The sequence below is a fragment of the Dermacentor albipictus genome, chromosome 7 (genome assembly GCF_038994185.2).
Source record: "Dermacentor albipictus isolate Rhodes 1998 colony chromosome 7, USDA_Dalb.pri_finalv2, whole genome shotgun sequence".
NCBI lineage: Eukaryota > Metazoa > Arthropoda > Arachnida > Ixodida > Ixodidae > Dermacentor > Dermacentor albipictus.
The window spans coordinates 96,404,161-96,421,211 of record NC_091827.1 but is presented as its reverse complement, the minus strand read 5'-3'; the positions used below and the strand labels follow the sequence as shown (position 1 = coordinate 96,421,211).

Below are 17,051 nucleotides of genomic sequence, written 5' to 3'. Positions count from 1 at the left end.
AAAAAATTCGTTGAATGCAAAATTGACCTTTTATAAATTCATTTATCCTCACAGCAAATTTCTCTTACCCAAAAGGGTGCGTAAACTTTATCAAATTATCGGGCAATCAGAAAAAATGAATTTCAATGACAAAAACAGTTGAAGCTTCACCCAAAAGTGGAAGCAATGATAGCAACACTAAAGTATCACAGCTATATGAAGGCTAATAAGCGTTGACATACAGCCTTGTTGCTAAGACACACTTATGTGTCCCCGAAATGGTCCGGACAAATTTTGTAGGCACGTGGGGCACAGCTACAGTAAAACATTCGCACAACAATCTGTGTAAAGCATCTTACATTAGAGGGACCCCGAAATGATTTTGATGACTCTGTACAAACATACTGAGCCATTAGAGGATAGGTCCTTCTGATCATTATCTGACACATGCAAGTGCTCCGGTTAAAGCACATAATTTATTATAAGATTTCAAAAATTTACATTGCTGCCGATCACAGCACACCACTCGGCTGAATTTTCAGCCGCATCTAACCATTTGATGTAAACTGTCCTAATGATGCTGGTAGGGCAAGCTATCCGACTGGCCGCCCAGCGCGCTTCATCAATAATTTTTTTAACTTTATGGTGAACCAATGTTGTTCTTAATAGTTCGAATGTTAGTTAATTTGTTTCTATAAAAAGAAAGTAACAGAAAGAGAATGCACAAGAAAAATTTGTCACTACACTTCTGGCGCACAGCAAGTGTCGTCTGCTTGTGTTGCAACATGCTCCATTTTTACGAGAGCTCCGCAGTCATTGTCGGTCTCAGTCCTTTCGCAAGAAACACGATTCGCCTTTGTTACGTTGAAGGCTGAAAACGTAACTGGCAATGTCAAGCTGCGACACCATGTCCCTCTGCAAGGCAGCAGACGAGCGAAGTGGCTGCAGTGCATCGGACTGTCGATATCGAATCGGCGCCAGGATTTGCACGTTTGCAGCCGTCACTTTACACCGGAGGATTACTAAAAACCACAATAGTGTTTCGCGAGTCCGGTATTTGTGTAAATGCAAGCACAAGGAGACAGGGCCTGGCCGTTTGACTGTGCCGTTTCACAGGATGAGCAGAAGCGCAAACTGCACGGCGCAGCCACCTGATGGCACAGAGCTTGACCAAAAACAGTAACAGTAACAAAGTGTATTCTTCCTTACTGTTGGTGTAAATATTTTGCACGAGCGTAATCGTTAACATGTTTTTGTAAATGCTTAAATTGTTTTACGCCGAGACAGAGCAATATTAGCTCGTTGTTTGGCTGGTTAAGCTCTGCGCCAACAGGTGGCTAGACCGTGCAGACCAATCAGTCTGCTCAGCTGTGGTTACCGGAATGCCAGACATATTCGGCGTTGCGACAGACTGCTCAGAATGCACTCTGCTTCGATAGCTCTCGCTTGGGGTCGACTGCCAAGCAACTGGTGGAGAGGTTGGAGAGGCTTCGCGCACTCGGTCCTAGAGAACTGGAAGTAGACGGCACGACGTGCCGTCCTGACGCAGAGCCAGTGAAGGCGGAGCTTAGCCCTGATCACTTGGCAAACGAGTTGAGGAGAAAGCGCATGGCTACGGAGGAGGGTAACTTGTAATCGTCAGTGGCTCTCTTAATACGCAAGGCTTCACACAAATTGTGGTGTGAATGATTAACTTTAGCTGTATCCTACGCGTCTACAAAATTCGTCCGAACTGTTTCAGGGGCCCTTTAAGAGAACTTTAGCCAATTACAAGTTACCCACCCCCATAGCCACGCTTTTTCTCCAACTCATTCGCCAGGCTATGCTCCGTTTTCACTGGCTATGCATCGTGATGGGACATCCTGTCATCTCCTTCTAGTTGTCTTGAGCCAGCGCACCAAGCCTCTCAAACTTCTCTGCTAGCTGACTGGCAGTCAATCCCAAGCGAGCTGTCGAAACAGCATGTGTTGCGAGCATTCTGTCGCAATGCCAAGCGTGTTTGGTTTTCTGTTAACCACAGGCAAGATTTGGAGATTTTGATGGATAGGTGGAGGCTTACACTAAATCCTCTCCATGCTACTATTGCTGTGATAAGGAGCTTTTAGCCTAGACGTCCGTGAGTGGCCTGATCGCTCTGTACGGTCCAGCTACCTGGTGGTGCCGAGCTTGACCAGTCAAACTAAAAGCTAATATTGCTGTGCTGGCGCATATCTCTTGCTAAGTAACGCACGAGGAGATGCGAATTTTTAAAATAATGTTCCAAGACTGGAATTTGGAGTTGTACCACTAGGACTGACGTACATACCAATCACAGCTCGGATACGAATAGGGTCCAAGGCCTCCTTGAATGGCTGGTTTAAGTGCAAGTTGCTCTTCTCACCCAGGAGCGGTTCGTCCCGTAGCTCCTCAGGGGTGAATACATTCCACAAAAGAGCCCTGGCAAATTTGCCAAGGCCACTTTCGCATGCTCAGCATAGCTTCTCTAGGGTACCTTGTTCAACACTCACACCGCCCCAATGTCCACCTGGGAACATGAAAAAAAAATATCATGTGGGAGCTGTATAGCCCATAACCTTTTGCAGAGTAAGATTCAGAATTTGCTGGCAATGACATACCTAACAAAAAATTAAATTATGCTGTTTTACATGCCATAACCACGATCTGATTATGAGGCACACTGTAGTTGGCGACTCCTGAATAATCTGGACCACCTGGGGTTTTTAACGTGCATCTGTATCTAAGTACACTGGCGCTTTTCCATTTTGTCTTTATTGAAATGCAGCCGCTGTGGCCGGGATTCGATCCCGCGACCTCATGCTTAGCAGCCCAACACCATAGCCACTAAGCAACCACAGCGGGTGACACATCTAGGAACAAATAGCTAAATTTAAAGGAGAGAAACAATGCGGTAACCTGCAGCAGTTACTGACATGACTTACAGCGGCAAGTTGTTTTTCATCGACTATCATTTTGCTTTATCATTTCTACACTTAAATAAAAAAATACCGATAACTTCCTTTATGCTTTATTTGGCTTATTATCTGTTGGTTTCACATGATTGCGTTTAACGAAATTGGGCCCCTCAGTTCCCTTTGTCTTTAATTTCATAATGAGGGTCTTGAATCAGGCAGGTTTGATGTCTTCAAATAGCATACAAGAGTTTATTGGTCAGCTGCCTGCTCATAAAGTTCACATATGCGTCACCATTGGCCAAAAGGATGGTCCACATCCAATGGATTGGCATGAATAGAACTGGCTAACACACCCACGGTTACACATAAACAAAATACCCAAGAATCTAGAAGTTGGAACAGTTGCCGCGGTAACGCAATTTGTAGTGAAGAGGTTGTGGGTTCGGCTCCCACCGGAGGCAAGTTTGGTTTTTCTGGCACTTTCATATCCATTCATGATATCTACACACAGCATAAAGGCACAGGAAAAGCTCAAGTGCATACTACTCTGATAACCACCATAGCCCTCAATATCAGGTGACACTTTTTTGTCATGTAACACCAAAGTGACCTCCATCAAGTGAAATTGTACAAGCTCATGACATTAAAGTTACTGTCTGGTGATGGTGTAAGTTATCAGTGGCTTAAAAGGATTCGAACGCAAGCTCACTGTTATGAATTCATCGAAGAAAACACGGATGAGAAAGGGAGACAGGACGAGTGCTTTTTGGCAATAGTAAGTACAGGTTCAGACATGGATGCTACACAGCACACATTATATTAGGACTATAAATGACGTTTCTAGCCAGAAACATAAATGCATAATTACAGTGAAGACAGTGACAAGTTTCCTCAGGCATCAACCCTAATGTGTGCTTTCACAGACAAAATTGATATGAAAAATGCAGCCTATCAATGAGAGGTCATCCTGCCTTTTTAAATAAACAGCAATTTCTGATGATGCATTGCTATACCAATGTGCATGTTCCTGCCTTTGACTTGAAGAGACTTGGAGCTTGCAGAGAACAAGTTTAAGGATAGTGCGAAAAATTCATTTTTCTGACAGTACCATTTCATGCATTTATGTTAGCTAGCTAAGACAGAGGATATGATAGATATATGCACCTTTGGGCAAGCAACAAAAGGTCCAACTGTTTGTTTGGCTTGATTTACAACCTTGCCAAGTGCCGTTTTAGGTCGTTTTGACTAATTTGGGTGCTTCTGCAAAATAAATTGGTTACGAAATTATGAAAGCAATCACTTATGGTTCTTTAGTATATCACAACAGACAGGTGCTTTTGGATTGCACCACAGTCAAAATGCAGCCACTGAGCCATGGCAGCATGTGAAATGAAACTGGAAGTGGATAAATGCACAAGTTACGCAGAATGAAAAAGCGATCACTCGCCACTTTGTTTATCTCATTGTGCTTCTGCTGTCCTTTTCCAAGTTTTTGTGCTAGCGGATGCATGCACATTTTATTTCTTTTCTCTCGTCCTTTGATCTCTTGTTATATATTGAGCCTGTAGTACTAAACACGAGCGTTACTGTGCCATAAGGGTAGTGCAAACTGATTTTATGTTGATTCCTTCAGTACTGGGGTGGTTACGAGCCTCTTCAGTCAAGCAGAGCTGCTAGATTACGTGTATTTAGTAGCATGTCGCTGTCTACTAACGGCCGGCTCATCATCCTTACACAATACTGGGCAGCTCATTCCCACCAACTTACTCGTTTGATATTTACGAGAATCTGCAATTATTATTATCATTTTATTTATTGCATTCTGCCCAATTCTAACTAGACTGGCACAAGTAGTCGGGTAGCAAATACGTCGGTATCAATGCACTGCCCAATGCTGTGTAAGGGCACCAAGCAGGAAATTAGCAGACAGTGACATGCTGGTAAACACAAGTAATCTAGCAGCCCTGCTTGACTGAAGAGGCTCATAACCACCCTAGCAATGAAGCAATTACCTTAAAATCAGTTTAGACTAACCTCTATTTATTGGCACAGGAGCGCTCGTATCCATGCATTCCGTCTTTGGCGCCAAGAGGCTTCCTGAAGTGAGAAGATGTATTGTACATTTTGAGATCGGTAGAATAGCACTTCAATATCCTTTTTTCTTCCTTTAAGCAAAAAATTATTCTAACAAAGCTTTCTCAGTTTAATAACAACACAATGAGCTATCACAAGAGGCAGTGTTTGCATATTTTTCAATTCATTGTTAAATTAGCACACCGTATCAGCTTTCTTGAGTGGTCGTCACATGTGTACACTATTGTACCATATTCCGTCCAAGCATTTTTTTTTCAGCATTGTACAGGTCCTGACCATTTGCCCGATGCAAAATTTAAGCTTTTACTGGAAAAAATCCTAAATACAGGCCATTTTACTGCCTTTCAATGGCCTATAAAAATGTTAGAAATGGCTGATAATCGACGAATGCATTATGGTGTAAAACTTCTTTCTCTTCATTTACCTGAAAAATTTTGTTGTGCTTTCATCGGAAAGGAAGAGTGTTCTTACCAGTGCCTTTTATGACATAGTTTGGCACTTTGTGACCAAGTTCACATGGTAATAACGGAAGCAAAAACCTTTCCGTTGAAAAACATGTTTCATGAAATTAACTTCTTTCTTATTTTGAAGGGTCTTCAACTTTTTCAAGAGCAATGGCAAGTGGTCAAGCACCAAGGTTAGGACAGCTGCTGACTGTATAATGTTGTGGCAACATATGTTTAAAGGCTTTTCACCATAAATGTAATCGTGTTTTTCTGCCATCCGCTTCATACGTTCCACTTCATCTTTTAATTCCCGATTTTCTTCTTGAAGTGCCTTTACCTGAACAGTACAGGTGCTGCCTGGGTTGATATCTGAAATAAAAGAAAGCATCTATTTTTTTAAAGACATACAAGAACAATTGGTTTAGCAGTATCACGCGCACGAAAATTATCTGTGGGCAGTGCATTTTCACAGACTGTCATCGAAGTTATCAACATAATGCCTTCTTACAAACATGCCTTAATTCAATATTGCCAATGGTAGTTGACAAACTATAAAAGCACCATTAAATCAGGCCTTTGGCAATACCAGTTATTCGGTTGCTTGATTCCCAACTTATTCAAAGATTAAAACTGGACAACCAGTGATCAGTCAGCCTGCATGGTTGTTTGATGAATAATATTCGAATGTTCAGATGTCCCGATATTTTTGTTTACTCCACACCGTTGAACGATTTCAATGGAAACCTTATTTAAAAATATATAAACACAGACAATGATCCCTTTAGAATAAAAACAGGAACAGCGCAACACAGGGCGAGCGAGTAAAGAGCACAGCACAGAGCGCTGTCCTGTACTCCATGATGTGCTGTCCCTGTCTTTATTCTAAACAGGAACCAACCAGCCCCACTGAACACAATGCTAACAATGATCACTTGCTTCATCATCATCAGCCTGGCTACGCCCGCTGTGGGGCAAACGCCTCTCCCATACTTCTCCAACTACCCCGGTCATGTGCTAATTGTGGCCATGTTGTCCCTGCGAACTTCTTACTCTCATCCGCCCACCTAACTTTCTGCTGCTCCCTGCTACGCTTCCTTTCTATTTGAATCCAGTCCGTAACCCTTAATGACCATCAGTTATCTTCCCGCCTCATTACATGCCCTGGCCAGGCCCATTTCTTTCTTGATTTCAACTAAGATGTAATTAACTTGTGCTTGTTCCCTCACGAAACTTGCTCTCTTATCCCCCTTAATGTTTATTTATTTATTTATTAGTTACCTGCATCGCCCCGTAGGGCATTACAGCAGGGAGGTTACAAACTTTAATCAATACATCAACAAATTAGTTCAATGCGTGGTAAAAAGCATCATTTTCTGTAATATATACAATGGTCGATGGCAAACTGTTCCAATCTCGAACAGTTCTAACAAAAAAAGAATAACGGAAGACGTCACCCCTACAAGAAAATTCCCTGACCTTCAAACAGTGGTCAAGTCGCCTAGATATATAATGTGGTGCCTGGATATATTTATCGCGGATTATGCCTGTTTTAGAATAATAAATATCGTGGAAAAATTTTAATCTAATATGCCTTCTACGATCCTTCAGCTCTTGCCATGGCTACGCCCATCATTCTTTCCATAGCTCGTTGCATCGTCCTCAATTTAAGGAGAACCCTTTTCATAAGCCTCCAGGTTTCTGTCCCGTAGATGGGTACTGGTAAGACACAGCTGTTACACACTTTTCTCTTGAGGGATAATGGCAACCTGCTGTTCACGATCTGAAAATGCCTGCCAAACGCACCCCAGCCCATTCTTATTCTTCTGATTGTTTCAGTCTCATGATCCGGATCCACGGTCACTACCTGCCCTAAGTAGATGTATTCCCTTACCACTTCCAGTACCTCGCTGCTTATCGTAAACTACTGTTCTCTTCCGAGACTGTTAAGCATTAGTTTTCTGCAGATTAATTTTTAGACCCACCCTTCTGCTTTGCCTGTCCAGGTCAGTGAGCATACATGGCAATTGGTCCCCCGAGTTCCTAAGCAAGGCAATATCATCAGCGATTCGCAAGTTACTAAGCTATTCTCCATTAACTCTTATCCCCAATTCTTATGCTGTGTCCAGTCCTGTACATTTGTGAGCCAATTTTTATTTGTATTTACTTATACAGAAAGAAGTGGCGAGCATGGCCAGTACTTTGTAGCGATGCCTTTTCTCGATGCCAATGCCTTTCAGTGCTTTTCGCATTTATGAGTGGCCTCTTTTAAAGCTCCGCCCGATACACAGCCTCGCTTGACCACTCACAAAAGCGATGAGCACTGAAAGGCATTGTTATCGGGAAAAGGCATGGAGGAAGGAGAGCGTAGGAGAGGCGCCGGCCAACACAGACGTGTTGGAGGTAGTGTGACGGAAGTCGCATGCTGTTTTTCGCAATGCAGCACTGGTAATGGTGCCCCAAATGAAAACCTTGCCATAGCAACCATGCCCCTTAAGCTCTCGCTGCTGTGCTAGGCCTCTGAAAAGTGAAATAAGCATGTTCGACATGCGTCTTTCTCGCAGCACATTATGTTCGCAAGACAAGCTGACTTTGAAGCGAGGTGTGTAAGCTTGAAAGATGTTTTGGGTCTGTGAGTGCAAGTGTCAGCAACAGACATACTCAAGTATTTGCGGTGCAGGTCTTTGTCATCTTCTTCAACATGCCCCAGATGGGCACAGGATCGCGTCTGCTTCACTAAAACTGATCAAGAAGTTTCACAGGCATTGTTCTGATGCGCATCAGCAGCACACACTTCAGGCAGCTCATAGCAATGCAAGTTCAAAGCTCGTGCCTAACTGTTCTGGCGAGCTGAGTGGAGGCACAAAGGGAGATGGCACACCAACATGGCTGCATTTCCGGCTTCAAAAATGTGGGGTGCGAGACTGGGCTAGTTGGTATTCCATGGTGAAGTAACTAGCGCAAGAGTGGACACTAAAAGGCGACAAGGACAGGCGCTTGTCCTTGTCATCTTTTTAGTGTCTCATTGTCTCATGTCCACCCTTGCGCTAGTCACTTCTTCAAAAATGTGACGTCAAGCCCTCCTACTTTGTTTCTTTCCTCCATGGGAAAAGGCATTGCTACAAAAACCGGCCCATGCTTGTCTTGACTAAGTAAGACTGGTTAAGTACCAACCTAGTTTACATAATGAGCTTATTTGCAACTAGTGATAAATGAGGGTTAGTTATTAAATTTACAAACAACTTTTTTGGTAATAGTGTAATGAACAGCCAGCTATGTCATCTAACCTTTCAATCTCCCTCCTGTACTATATATACAGCTTGTCCCACATAGCTTGAGCCAAAGTTTTAAAAATGAAAGGCACTCCGGACGCAAGTTGAACCAAATTCATAATGTTGGCACTGTTCTAGAGTTACTCAGGCTGTTTTTTTTTATTTTCCCCTTAACTAACGGATTATTTGTGTTAAATTAATCAACTTTTTAAGTATTGGCTGCAGACCCCAAGTGTGAGATGCAAAGTTGTAGGGCATTTACAGAAACCTCTCAATAAATTGTTTCCAACACGGTATATTTCACATGGCCCCTTTTTCCGCGTTCCAAAGAAAGCCCACAACATATGAAAAAATACCATGTGGCGGGGCACTTGTGCACTGTTATTGTGCTGCTCTGATGCGTGCGATGGATGAACAGTGTCGGCTGCAGTGAGACTGGCCCGCAAGAGGGTGTTATGCCTGGTGTAGGTATCCGGGCATGCGGCTGTTATTGCAGGACGGTGCAAATGCATGCTGCTGGCCAAATGTTGCCAAAGCGATAAAGCATCTAAGGCCACAAAAGAGAAAAGATGAAAGCAGCATTTTGATTCTGCTTGAAAGAAGGAAAGGGCGAAGTGCGTGGGAATGATGGAAAGCAATTACTGCTGCTGGAATTTTGCCTTTGTACACAAATGACCTTGAAAAAGTTTTCAAATTGAACGATGATGCTACAACTTTAAACCTTAGGGCTCGAATAACAGCGGATAAGTCGCATGCGGACAAAACTAACTAATGGTAAAAAAACCTTGCCTATATTCAAGGAAGATTACACATGTATTCTTCAGACAACTCTTTCCATACTGGCCCCGTCTGCTCTCTTTCTCGCACTTACTGTCTACCAGACTTTTTTTTTTATCTCGCACCCCACGGATGCACATCACTTTGTGGTCGCAGTATCGGGTGGCCGCGTCTGGCTTCACACTTGTGCACCGTCACCAGCGTGTCAGTCCCCGAGAGAGTGCGCCCACAGGCTGTTCCAGTTTACCGGATGTAGATCATACCTTATGTACCTCGTCTGAACCAATTCCAGCGAACTGCAATGTTGGGGGCGAGGACTTACGGAGTCGCCATCTGTCAGAAGCTCCTCCCTTGCGTAGTATGAGATCACGCGGCGCGCTCCTCATAGGTTTCGCTTACAGCGCTAAAAAAAAAACACCACGTGGCGGCCCTCCTCAACATTTATGTAAGTACTCTCACAACGAGGGAAGTTTTTGACTGTCGATATAATAATCTTGGGCAAACTGAAAGCACAGAATTGTTTACAGACACTATCTCTTTGCCGAATACATATGTACAGTGAGCGCCACTGCACGCGGTCGCCAGGATGGAGTCTCCCTAATTGTGTGAAAGGTAGGCAAATGCTGCGAATAAACTATGCGAAATATGTTCTTATAGTGGGCTGTCTGTGTAACCAAATGGGGCATAACAGAATGAAGCCTCAATGCAGCGATCGCACGGGTTCGCAGCGACCGACTGCACGTCTGCATGCATGTCTGTGAACAATGTTTTGCTTTCGCTGTGAGCGCGTTTTCGCAGCGTGCCGTGAGCTTTAGGCTGCAGCATATGAGCATTTTACAGTACAATGGCAATCTTTGTTGCATGGACGCTATCACAACTGTTCAAAAATAATTTTGTGATAGAGATTTCGACACCTACGGTGACTGTGATGTGCCATCGCAACGATTAAATCTTTTTTTGTCTTCTGAATTCTTGGACGTTCCAATATTATTTCTCAAGTGGCATCGAACTGTATGCTTATCGGTCTTCTCAGCGTACGATTTCCCTGGGCTTCTTCGTCGTAATCCAGTGCAATAATTCAGAACACAAACGTGACCATATGCCATGCCTTTTTTTTAATGTGCTTCTTGCCGCTCCCTTTCCGTTCCAGTGAACTTGCCAGTATCTAGCGTCAACAAGTTCATAGACCAAAACCGTCACGACATTAGCTAGGCAGTGGGCGCGGGCAAGCGTCTCGGTGTGCGTTTTCTGCTACTCACCGAACATCGCGCAGTGCTGACACCATAGCAGAAATCTTCCTCGCACCTGTTTGCTGCATACCGGAGTTGTAGGTGATGGCTGTCTGCCACTTCTAAGTTTCGCGAGTCAAGCTTCATGTGGCTCTTTGTTCTGTGGCTACGTGTGAATAAGGCTGACACCAGGCTCCACTGCGTACGTCCGGCACAACGGCACCGAGCAGCAGCCTACCATGCTGCACGCTTCCAAAGGCAGCCACTACCTATTAGAGTGCTTTCAAATGTTGTCAAGCGGTAAAGCCTCACCACTTAATCAGAACTGTAGCGCAGGTGGCACTTTAAACTTTCATTTTCAGCTCGCTTCGGTGCTTCCAATGCAGCCGATGCGGCCACTGTGTCCACGTGACCTCTCATATGTCACGTCACGCCGATGGTGGCATGAGCTTTTCCAGTTGTGGAGCTCGCCCCCAATATCCAGAGCTCCTCAGGCACACACATCCCTGCGTGTTCTCTACAGCAACGCTATTCAGCTGTGACCAACGTTGAGCAGCGGATATGGCTTACTCCAATGAGGAAAGGGAGGATATGGTTTTGGCTCTAGGTGCGTCAAGTGGACATAGAAGGCATGCACTTTAGCTATTTCCACACTGGCATCCAGGTAAGCATCTGAGCTCAATGATGATTGTGCATGCATATGAAACGCTGACAGACTGGGACTTTTACGAAAAAGCAACATAAATCTTCAATCCTGGACGAGGACGTGGAGATAGATACTGTGTCAGTTTTCTTCAGACCCACATGCAAGTGCTCGTAGTGTGGGTGCTGAAGCTGGAGTGCCAAATTCTTCAATGTGAAGAGTACTTAAGAAGAGGCAGCCTCATCCATACCACATGCAGCTGCACCAGATGTTGGAGCCCCGCTATTTCAAAAATCGAAAGCACTTTGCAAACTGGATTATAATCAAGGTGGAAGATTATCTTCTGCCGGGCTTTGCCAACAAAACATTGTGGACTGATGAAGCTACCTTCTCATGTAATGCCCACGTGGACATCCACAACACTCACTATTGGAGCAATGAAAACCCTCACTGGGTTTTGAAGACATTACCAATATCAGCGGTCGGTTAACGTGTAGTGTGGAATTTACGGTGGCACTATCATTGGCCCCCTGTTTTTTAATAACATGCTTACAGGCGAAACATATGAATGACATCCTTGATGGGGCGCCTGAGGATTTTCTTTGCCGAGTTCCATTGGATAGGATCAAGGATATTTGGTATCAGCATGATGGTGCTCATGCACACGGCAGCAGCAAAGCTTGCAAATGGCTGCATGAATTATTCCCGCAGCAGTGTATTGGACAGCATGGGCTCATTGCTTGGCCAGCATGGTCGCCAGATTTAACTCCCTTGCTTTCTTTCTCTGGGGCTACATCAAGGATCAAGTATACCGGACACCAACTACATCAGAGAACCTAAAAGAAAAAGTAAGACAAGTTTGCAACTCCATCCCTGATACCATGATCAAGAACGGCTTGGAAAATGTGCCTATGAGATGGTGACCTCTTCGAACACGCATTATAATCGAAAGGCACTTTTTGGATTGAAGGTCACTGCAAAATCATTCCGGCCCTAACGCCGCCTCCCCGCCCAACCCCATTACACTCCATCGGCAGGCCGCCAGCTCGTGTCCATTTCAAGAATAAAAAAGAAATAAAGCTATCTTCTTGTTCTCTTTCGTCTCCTTAGATGCTTTATCGCTTCGGCACCGCTCAGCCAGCAGCATGCATTTGTGCCGTCATGCGATAAAAGCCGCACGCCCAGATACCTACACCAGACGTAACGCCCTGTCACGGGCCAGTCTCGCTGCAGCCGACGTCTTCATCCATCACACGCTTGAGAGCAAGCAACACAATAACAGTGCACCATTGCCCCGTCACATGGTATTTTTTTATATTTCGCAGGCTTTCTTTGGAATGCGGAAGAAAGGAGCACGTGAGATATATCGTGTGAGTGTGTGTCCTTTTTTGGGGGGGGACTTCGAGAAAGCATTTGATAACGTTCCTCATGAACGCCCGTTTCTAAAACTTTCATGCGTTAATTCTTTTGCTTTTGAATGGATTTGTGACTTTCTAACTAACTGCCAGCAATTCGTGCGCGCCAATAAACAGTCTTCTGCCTACCTTCCTGTCAGCTTGGGCGTGCCTCAGGGCACGATCCTCGGCCCACTATTATTCCTAATATATATCAATGATTTACCGAGTGATATTTCTTCTAACATCACACTTTTTGCAGACGACTGCATGCTACATATATCGTCCAGTTAACAACCTGTCTGACATTCACTCCCTTCGGTCTGACTTTCAACGGATCGAAATCTGGTGCAACGAGTAGCTCATGTCACTAAACACAAATAAAACATCACTACTTTCTTTTCATTGCCAGCAATATTACTCATCACTGAATTATTTGATCTATAACTTCGCAATTTCATGTGTAAGTGCGTACAAGTACGTAGGTGTTCATTTGTCATCACATTTAACACGGTCCTTTCATACAATGCACACTACTAATGAAGCTAACCGCGTTCTTGGTTGTTTACATCGTAACCTTTATCTACCACATCTTTCTGTCCTACTTCTCGCCTATCACACAATAATCTGACCAAACTAGAATACACATGTACTGTTTGGGACCCTCACCAAAGTAACCCTAATAAAATGCTAAAATCTGTACAGAACCATGCAGCCAGATTCATTTTCTCAAAATGCTCATACCATTCTAGTCTCACCGAACTAAAATCTCGTGCAAACCTTGGAAGTCTTTCAGCCCGCCGCAGAATAGCACGTCTGTGCCTATTGTTCAAGTTTTATCACACGTCACCTTGTACTCCTGCCATCAAGTCAGCAGCAATCACGAAACAGCTGTATACCCACCATCTGCTCGAACCACTGTGAATCTTTCTTCATTTTTTGTCAAAACATTGCAAGATTTGAATTACCTTCCCTCTGACGTTGCGCTCCTCTCCAGTAGCACCGACTTCAATACAGTAATAAAAAAATTGTATATAACACCTAATGCATTTGTAAATAGCCCACCCCTCATGTAAAATCCCTTTACTGGGGCCTTTGCGATATTGTAAATAAATAAATATTACTTCTTTTTCATAAATGCGTGACCATCCACCTGTAGAAGACCGGCAGCTCGAAATACGAATACCTTACAGTGTGAATGCCCCAGACACGCTTCGGCCTCCGCGGCCCCAACTCACGGGCCGCCCTGCTTCCAGCTTTGATCCTCCCGCACCCCTTGGGTGCCCTGGAGAACCTGCGCCGCCTCTTTTGTTATAATATCAAGTGCTCTTCTGAAGCGTTCGTTTGCCGGTTACATGTCCCCTCCGGGAGCAGTGCTTGTAAAAAATCCTCCAATCTCTTGTCGCGACGATAAAAGCGGCCCGCGACTTTTATGCGACACCAGTCAGAACTTTGCTGAAATATCGAGCAGAATGACTGATAAGCGGGCAAGCTGGCACGAATTTGTGGCTAGGCTGTATTACATTGCGCTGCTCGGGCATACGTATGAAAAATGTCAAGGTCTAGCACACAAACTGGTCGCGTCGATCATATTCGCTATGAGATGCTTTTTTTTTCCCGTGTCTTAGTGATCAATTGATTGTACGTGCAACACGCTACACCGGCAACCTGGACAGCGCATAAACTTTTCTGAGACAGGTTCCGTGTAACGTGCCTTTAGTTGGGATGCATCATGTAACCACGCAAACGACAACGGACGAGGAAAGAAACACACAGGACAGGCGCGGATGTTTCATCGTCCGTTGTCGTTTTCGCGGTTACATGATGCATTCCAATATCGACCACCAACTAGCCCGCCTCTCCCTGTTAAATATGTTACTTTAGTAGGGACAGCCGTCAAAAAACACGAGATGTACTCACCGAAGGCAAGGAGTACTGCCGGGTCCGGTGGCGCTCCTTCTTTCCAACTGATGAGTTGAATACTTCTTTAATTGACCCCTGCTGCGATATGAGACGGAAGGCCACATCCGTGTCGGCCAAAGCATTCACGGGATACACATCCCACTTGTTATCGTCAACTCACTTCGCAAGGACGTGAGACATCTTACGCTCCAGCTGTCCGAGCAAACAAACGCACGTGCCGAGGCCGGAACATAAAATAAAGAACCAACTTGACGGGAGGCAACTAACAAAAATACGCACGAAATGGCGACGGAAAAATGCAAACACGGCGCAAACGAAAGAGATGGTATCAGTGTTTCCTGCTCACTTTTTAGATATGGCTGTGTTTGGCTTAAAATTATTTTTTTTAAAACTCATAACAAAAGCTTGAAACAAAACTTTAATAAATGTTTGCGGCCCTGTGAGCCACACACTATTGCCTAATAATATAAAATGCATTTTCCAGACCTACCTCTTGGATACGCTGATCTAACGTTTCACTGTTGAGTCATTGAGCGTCGAGGCAGTTGACCGTCTGGCAACGCTTTAGGTTTTCTAGCCAGCGGGTGCACTACTACGTGATTGTATGACTACTCCGCTGTACTCCGCATTCGCTGTTCGCTATGTTTTACTTGGGTGTTGCGCTCTATATTTTATCGTAAAGTAATCGTGCAAGGCCCAGCGCCGTTCACGAATAATGTCGCCGAGAAGACAATTCGGAAATTACTTATGGGACCCGTCCATCGACGTGCCCATACGCTCAAAATAGGTTCAAAAACGTACATCAGTCGGTGCTTCGTCTGCCGCGTTGGACAGTGAACTGGGTTCTACTGATGCAAGTGAACAGAATTTCTGCGAAAACGAAGCAGACGCTGACGCAGGCCACATCGCACCATTCCCTTCAATTGACGCTGCAACTGAAGACTGTCATCCATTGGAAAGCACGCATGAAACCTTGTCTACCTCGTCGTCTGAGAGCAGCGAATCGGAATGTGACGCTGATTGCGCTGACGTGTATCCTGACCCCGGCGAGCAGCATTTTCCGAGAGCCTGGAAGGATGACTTGGTAAGCGTTGTGGTGTCAGGCGTAATTTCCAGATATTATTTTGTTGCTGTGACGTCTTATTTTGCCCCGCTGTAACGCCTGCCGCAGGTTATCTCCTGAAGCTTATGCAGCGTAGTGACCGAGTCGTATAGTGAAAATATTGACGTGGTGGAATGAAGTAGGGAGCGTACCGATGCGATCATTGCTCGCAGCAGTTATTTCTCCCAATTAAGGAGAAAACCGCGCTGTTAAATTCATATTACTGATGTAAACACAGTTTACATCAGTAAACTGTGTTTACTGATGGTAAAGCATTAGTAAACCGGTGCTGGTAACGTGGAGCTGAGGCAGGAACAGAGCACCGCAGAGCCTTAGAATACGTAATGTGCTGATGGAATTTCCTAGGGTTTTCCTTTAACGTTCAGGCGTTATCTTGGCGCCTGTTCTAGCATATATACATAATGCGTGCGTGCGTTCGTGTGTGTGTGTGTGTGTGTGTGTTTGTTTGTTTGTGTGTGTGTGTGTGTGTGTGTGTGTGTAATTTTGTCGTGTTGTGGCCAAAGCCTGCTTTTTTTGGGGTTGTTTGCAAATGAAGCCCTCAAATCTTCCTTGAACATCTGTCGTTATTTAATAGTACTCCAAAAGTACATGTTAAAAATATCTGCTGTCCCGAAGCACACATTTCATGGCAAGACAGTGCTTAGTCTCACTGTGCTGCATGTACCATGGCTGCTTTAAAGAGGTTTCTTTGGTGGCCATCTGGTGTTCACCATGCACAGTTGGCATCTGAATTATTTCGAGGCAGGTTCACAAAGTAAAAGGGGTAGCTTAAAATGGTGCATTAAAGTTAGTTGCCAGGTTAAGTAACATGTTAGCCAGTATAAACTCAGTGCCACAAGATAACTCATGAAGCCCTTGTCATGGCAGGACTTTCTGTCCAATTTACTGTGCAGGTAACAAAACAGGCATCTACAAGTGTATGATTGTAATGTTGTACTTTTTCTAACACCACCATTGTTTGCTACCATGCCTCTCTGCTTAGGATGAAGACCTGTTTCCTGGAGCCCAGCTTACGAAAGCCGAAAGCCTCTTAATGGTCATCGCCCACAGCTTGCGCCATGGCTGCTCAAAAGAAGCCACCGATAGCTTAGTGCAGCTTCTCAGAGCTCACTTGCCAGAAGGTGTCGCGTACCCAACATCAAAGTATACTTCTTTTTTGACACTTTGCCGGATCCGAAAAGCAGTATGCTAAGCACTTATACTGTAGTGTGTTCTTTGGGTAAATTGGTTAACTACCAGAATTACCAGGAAATGATGTGGTT

At 44.5% G+C, this 17,051-nt stretch overlaps 1 long non-coding RNA gene across 1 annotated transcript; it reads right to left on the bottom strand.

Moving 5' to 3' along the window:
• Positions 1–3,839: 3,839 nt before the first annotated feature.
• On the bottom strand, positions 3,840–14,934 carry LOC135901036 (uncharacterized). The gene is made up of 3 exons (XR_011507498.1): positions 14,664–14,934; positions 5,681–5,800; positions 3,840–4,151 (listed from the first exon to the last, which is right to left on the bottom strand). It is a non-coding gene; the product is annotated as an uncharacterized lncRNA (long non-coding RNA).
• Between the last annotated feature and the right edge of the window lie 2,117 nt (positions 14,935–17,051).